Source organism: Aotus nancymaae, unplaced genomic scaffold, assembly GCF_030222135.1.
Source record: "Aotus nancymaae isolate 86718 unplaced genomic scaffold, 86718_ANA_hifiasm-v0.15.2.pri h1tg000079l, whole genome shotgun sequence".
NCBI classification, from domain to species: Eukaryota; Metazoa; Chordata; class Mammalia; order Primates; family Aotidae; genus Aotus; species Aotus nancymaae.
In genome coordinates this window covers 8221412-8227716 of record NW_026988494.1, presented here as the reverse complement: position 1 = coordinate 8227716, position 6305 = coordinate 8221412, and positions in this window count along the sequence as shown.

Genomic DNA, 6305 nt, shown 5'->3' with positions numbered 1-6305 from the left:
CACCTGTAATCCCAGCACTTTGGGAGGCCGAGGCAGGCGAATCATGAGGTCAGGAGATCAAGACCATCCTGGCTAACACAGTGAAACCTGGTCTCTACTAAAAAAAAAAAAAATACAAAAAATTAGCTGGGTGTGGTGGCACAGGCCTGTAGTCATAGTCACAGCTACTCAGGAGGCTGAGGCAGGAGAATCACTTGAACCCAGGAGGCAGAGGTTGCAGTGAGCCGAGATCATGCCACTGCACTCCAGCCTGGGCAACAGAGAGAGAATCCGTCTCAAAAAAAACCAATTATCTGAGTGTGGTGGCACATGCCTATAATCCCAGCTACTCAGGAGGCTGAGGCAGGAGAATTACTTGAACCCGGGAGGCAGGGGTTGCAGTGAGCTGAGATCACACTATTTTACTCCAGCCTGGGCAACAAGAGTGAAACACCGTCTCAAAAAAGGTCTTTTTGTGTGTGCTGTTGTATGATTCATTTATGTAATATTCCTGATATGACAAAATTGGGCCAGGCATAGTGGCTCACGCCTGTAATCCCAGCACTTTGGGAGGCCGAGGCAGGTGGATCACCTGAGGTCGGGAGTTCGAGACCAGCCTGACCAACATGGAGAAACCCCATCTCTATTTTAAAAAATAAAAATAAAAAAAATTTAATTAAAAAAATGACAAAATTGAAGAGATGGATTTTATCTGTCAATTATACCTCAATAAAGACGGAGGAGGAAAAAAGGAGATGGAGACCATATTAGTGGTTTCATGGGGGGTGATGGTGGTGAGGGGTAGAAAGTGAGGTGGTGTGGCTGTGGAAGGGTAGCATGAGGAATTCCTGTGATGGAACTATTCTGTATCTTGACTGGTAGTGGTCAGAGGAATTGACACAGATGACAATATTGCACAGAACTAAATCACACACACAAATGAGTATCTGTAACTGGTAAAATCTGATTGAAGCCAGTGGATTGTGTCAATATATATTTCCTGTTTATGATATTATACTGTCCTTATGCACAATTTTAACACTGGGGAAAATGGTAAAGGATTTATGCAATCTCCATGACCTCTTATAACTGCATGTGAATCTATAATTACCTCATAAAATGTTTAAAAAAGTATGCAGTATGAACAAAGCCTTATCCAAAGAGTACATTTTGTGTAATTTACAGAAGTCCTAGAAGAGGCAAAATTAACCTGTGGTGGAAAAAAAAGAGTAATGTTTGCTCTCTGGGCAATGCCTTTTTTAAATTGCTTTTTATTGTGGTTTTTGTTTTTGTTTTTGAGACAGGGTCTCTGTTGCCCAGGCTGGAGTGCAGTGCTACAAACACAGCTTACTGCAGCCTCCACCTCCTGGGCTCAAGTGATCCTCCTGCCTCAGCCTCTGGAGTAGCTGTGACCACAGGTGCATGGTGCATGCCACCACACCCAGCTAATTAAAACAATCTTTTTTTTTTTTTTTTTTGGAGAGATGGGGTCTCACCATGTTGTCCATGCTGGTCGCAAACTCCTGGGCTCCTCAGCCTCCCAAAGTGCTGAGATTATAGGCATAAGCCACCATGCTCAGTCAATGCTTTGTATGTTGATTGGGATTTAAGTTGCACTGGGATATGCATACATTGGAACTCAAGGAATGGTATGCTCATGATGTGTTCATTTCATTGTAGTTAATGATACACATGATAAAGTATATACATCACATGAAATATGTGAAGGAAACCAGAAGGTGCCACCCCAAAATAGGCCTCTTTGGCATAAAAATTATTTTTCAGCCAAAGGCAATTAAGAAGCAGAAAACAGGCTGGGCGTAGTGGCTCACGCCTGTAATCCAAGCACTTTGAAGGCCAAGGCGGGTGGATCACCTGAGGTCGGGAGTTCAAGACCAGCCTGACCAACATGGTGAAACCCTATCTTTAAAAAAAAATTAAAAAAAACAAAGAAGCAGAAAACAGAGAAAAAGCTCTCCATATCCTCTCACTTTTCTGCCTAGAGACAGGATATACTTTCTCCTTTACTGGAGGCAGCTCAAGACGGTTATGAGCCCAAAGATGGCACGAGAGGAATCTACAACAAAACCTGCCCCATTAGCTTCCTCAGTACAGTACTTACCTTGTCACAGGCCCCCATCTTTTGAAGCCTAAAACCGCCTTCCTTTGCCCTGTCATTTCCCTCACATTCATTGTTCTTTGTTAAACCCTGATAAGACAGAATTCTAAGCCATTGCTTTCAGTTACTTTTCACTGAGATTTCTCTCGTCTAATGCACAAAGCATGTGTTCATAACCTTGTTTTCTTCTTGTTAATCCATCTTTTATTACAGGAGTCCCAACTAAGACCTAAGATGGAGAGAGGTGATCTTTAGCCTCTTGTACGTATATACTTGTGACACAGTTAATGATATGCATGTTGAAGTATTTCAGGGCAACTTTGCTAATGTGTGCAACTTTGAAACGCATCAAAAACTAAGACTGATGAAAGGATGGAGGGATTGATAGATTTGTTTTCAAATAACAAGAATAAAATGTGAGTAAAAATATTTTCAACTGTTAGTCTGAAAATTCTTATAATAACATGTAGAAAAAAATTCATTTTTTTAAATGCAAAAATGGTATAATAGATGGGTGTGGTGGTGCACACTTGTATTCCCAGCTACTCTGGAGGCTGGGAGGGTGGGAGGATTGCTGGAGGCCAGGAGTTTGAGGCTAGCCTGGGGAACATAGAAAGTTCCCCATCTCTCTAAAAAAAATTAAAAATTGTGGTCTGAGAGACTAAAATAGACACCCCTTTATCAAGTAAGATGGACCCTAAGGTTAAGGAAACAAAAGTCAGCTACCTGTTGAGGGTTTAGGGCACAGCTGGCATGGCAATTTTCTAAATTTGTACAAGAAAAATACATACGGTAAGGTGCCGTGGTTCATACCTGTAATCCCAACACTTTGGAAGGCCAAGGCTAGAGCATCACTTGAGACCCAGGAGTCCAAGAGCAGCCTGGACAACACAGTTAGACCCCATCTCTTGATGAAAAAAGAAACATTAGCCAGTCATGGTGGCATGTGCTTGTAGTCCTGGCTACTCGGGAGGATGAGGTGGGATGATCGCTTGAGCCTAGGAGTTCCAAGTTGCAGTGAGCTATCCTTGTGCCACTGCACTCCAGCCTGAGTGAAAGAGTGAGACCCTGCCTCAGAACATACACACACGATTTTTTGGTGAGAATGGAGACACTTGTAACTTTTAGCTTACCGCTAAGAACTAAGAGCTCTACATCAACCTGATTTTACTGTTTGTTCCAGGAAATTCTTGCCCACAAAGTTAGGCTATAGATCAATCCATACCTTCATTGTGAGCTTTAGGAACGTCCCATTTATCTGGTCTATAATTTGCTCATCTAGCTGCAAAGCTTCCTTCTCAGGCACTGAGAAGTTGATCACTCAATTGGGCAAACTGCCTTCCTTGTCAAAAAAGGGGCAAAATCTAACTCCAATTTCTTTACCTTGTTGGGTGTACTGTCTTAAACTACTCTACCATGAACTATATCCAGTCCCAGTGAAATCCCCATATTGAAAAGACCACCTTAAACCACTCTAACTAGACTACAGAACCCTATAAAAGTCACCCTCTGGAAGGCCAAGGCTGGCAGATTGCTTGAGCCCAGGAGTTCAAGACCAGCCTGAGCAATACGATGAAACCCTGTCTATAGAAAAAAATAAAAAAATTATCCAGGCATGGTGACACGTGCCTGCAGTCCCAGTTACTCTGGAGGCCGAGGCAGGAGGATTGCTTGAGCCTGGGATGTCAAGGCTACAGTGGGCTGTGATTGTGCCACTGCACTCCAGCCTGAGTGACAGAGTGAGACCCTGTCTCATAAAATAAAAATAAAAATCACCTTTGCCGTTCCCTCTGAGAAACTACCAAGATTATGTCAAAGCAATGTTCTTTTTTTTTGAGACTGAGTCTCGCTCTATTGCCCAGGCTGGAGTGCAGTGACATGATCTCAGTGCAACCTCCACCTCCTGTGTTCAAGCGATTCTCACGCCTCAGCTTCCCGAGTAGCTATTACTACAGGCGTGAGCCACCACGCCTGGCTAATTTTTTATATTTTTTCTATAGACAGGGTTTCATCATATTGCTCAGGCTGGTCACGAACTCGACCTTGGGTGATCCACCCTCCTCAGCCTCCCAAAATACTGGGATTACAGGCATGAGTCACTGTGCCCGGCCAATGTTCTTTTTTAATGCAGTAAGAGACTCAAACTTGCTTAGTGACAGGTTATTCTGGTGGTCTTTGGTGGGGAGAGTTGGCAGTTGCAGTGAAGAGAGTTCACAAACAACAAAGTTTGGGAAATGCTGGCTTCCCATATGTTAAGACAAAGCAAATCTGGGATGGTTAGGAACCTCCTTTTATAGTCCAGACAGAGATTCAATGGCACCATCAACAGATTAAATTAAGTAATATGGAAGGCCACGGAGGAACAACAAAATAAAGGAGGCAGTTGGTTAAGAACTGAACTTCCTTTCTTGTCCTCCTCCTTATGCATGGTGAACACAAGATACAGACAACTACGGGAACTTCTGAACTAGTCGATATAGTTACGTTATGGTATGTCATGCTATAATTTATATTATCTTACCCTTACTGATATTTAGATTGTGCCCAAATAATTGCATCTTTACTTGGAGGATAAAGTACTTAGCCTATATATAAAGAAAAGCCTCTGCAGTCCTAGCAACGATCTACCTCTAAAAACCTTCATTCGGCTTTAATTTTTAGAGACAGGGTCTGGTCTCACTGTATCGCCCAGGCTGGAGTGCACTGGCATGATATTGGCTCACTGCAGCTTGACCTCCTGGGCTCAAGCGATTCTCCCGCCTTAGCCTCTTGAGTAGCTGGGACCACAGGCTACTGTGGTCCATGCGCAGCTTATTTTTTTTTTTTGAGACGAGTTTAGCTATGTTGCCCAAGTGGGTCTCGAACTCCTGAGCTCAAGCAGTCTCCCTCCTTGGCCTCCCAAAGTGCTGAGAATACAGGAGTGAGCCACCATGCCAGGCTTCAAGCTCTAAACTGCAGCAATATTTTAATCGCTGGTAGTTCCTTTGCACTCAGTTTCCTAAACTTGAAATCCCACTCTTCCTCGGGCATCCTTGTCCACATTCCTAACCTTTCAACACAATTTAGACTGATTTCCTTCTGGAAAGTCTTCTCCAAGCCTTCCGGGTATGGTTCTGCAACACCCTATGTATTTCTCTAATAGCATTCAGGCACTGCATTGCATTTGTTTGTTTTCAGGGGTATCTTTCTCATTCAGTTTTTTTTCTTCTCTATAGAACCACAAAGTCTAATACGCTGTTTCTTTTTTCTTGAGACTGAGTCTTGTTCTGTCACCCAGGCTGGAGTGCAGTGGCCTGAACTCAGCTCACTGCAACCTCCGCATCCCGGGTTCAAGCAATTCTCCTGCCTCCGCCTCCCGAGTAGCCGGGTAGCTGGGTTTACAGGCACCTGCCACCGCACCCTGCTAATTTTTGTATTTTTAGTGGAGACGGGGTTTCATCATCTTGGCCAGGCTGGTCTCAAACTCCTGACCTCTTGATCCACCCACTTCAGCCTCCCAAAGTATTAGGATTACAGGCGGGAGCCACTGCACCTAGCCTAAGCTGAGTTTCTTGATGAAAAATTCAATAACTTGTATACATCTGAATCTCTAAGAGTTGTACAGTACCAGGTAAACTGTGGAGCTCAATAAAAGTCAGATGAACTAAACTGAAGAGTGAGGTGGGAGGACAGATGGACAGGTCAGGAAAAAGAATTTTTTTTCTTCCAAAATGCTGGGATTACAGGCGTCAGCCACCGCACCTGGCCAGGAGATAATTTTTTCTTTCTTTTTTTTTTTTTTCTGAGACAGAGTCTTGTTCTGTCGTCCAGGCTAGAGTGCAGCTGCGCAAACTCGGCTCACTGCAACCTCCGCCTCCCGGGCTCAAGTAATTCTCCTGCTTCAGCCTCTTGAGTAGCTGGGATTACAGGCGCCCGCCACCAAGGCCGGCTAATTTTTGTATTTTTAGTACAGACGGGGTTTCACCAAGTTGGCCAGACTGGTCTCAAACTCTGACCTCTTGAACTGCCTGCCTCGGCCTCCCAAAGTGCTGAGATTACAGGTGTGAGCCACCGTGCCTGGCCGGGAAAGATAACTTCTAAGAATGAAATGTTGTAGGTTGGGAGGACCTCAGTAGCTTGGGAGAAGTGCACAGTGGTGAGTCATAGGACGGCAATGAGGTCACAAAATTATGAGGTCAAGGTTAACAACGCGTGCTGGCAAAACTGA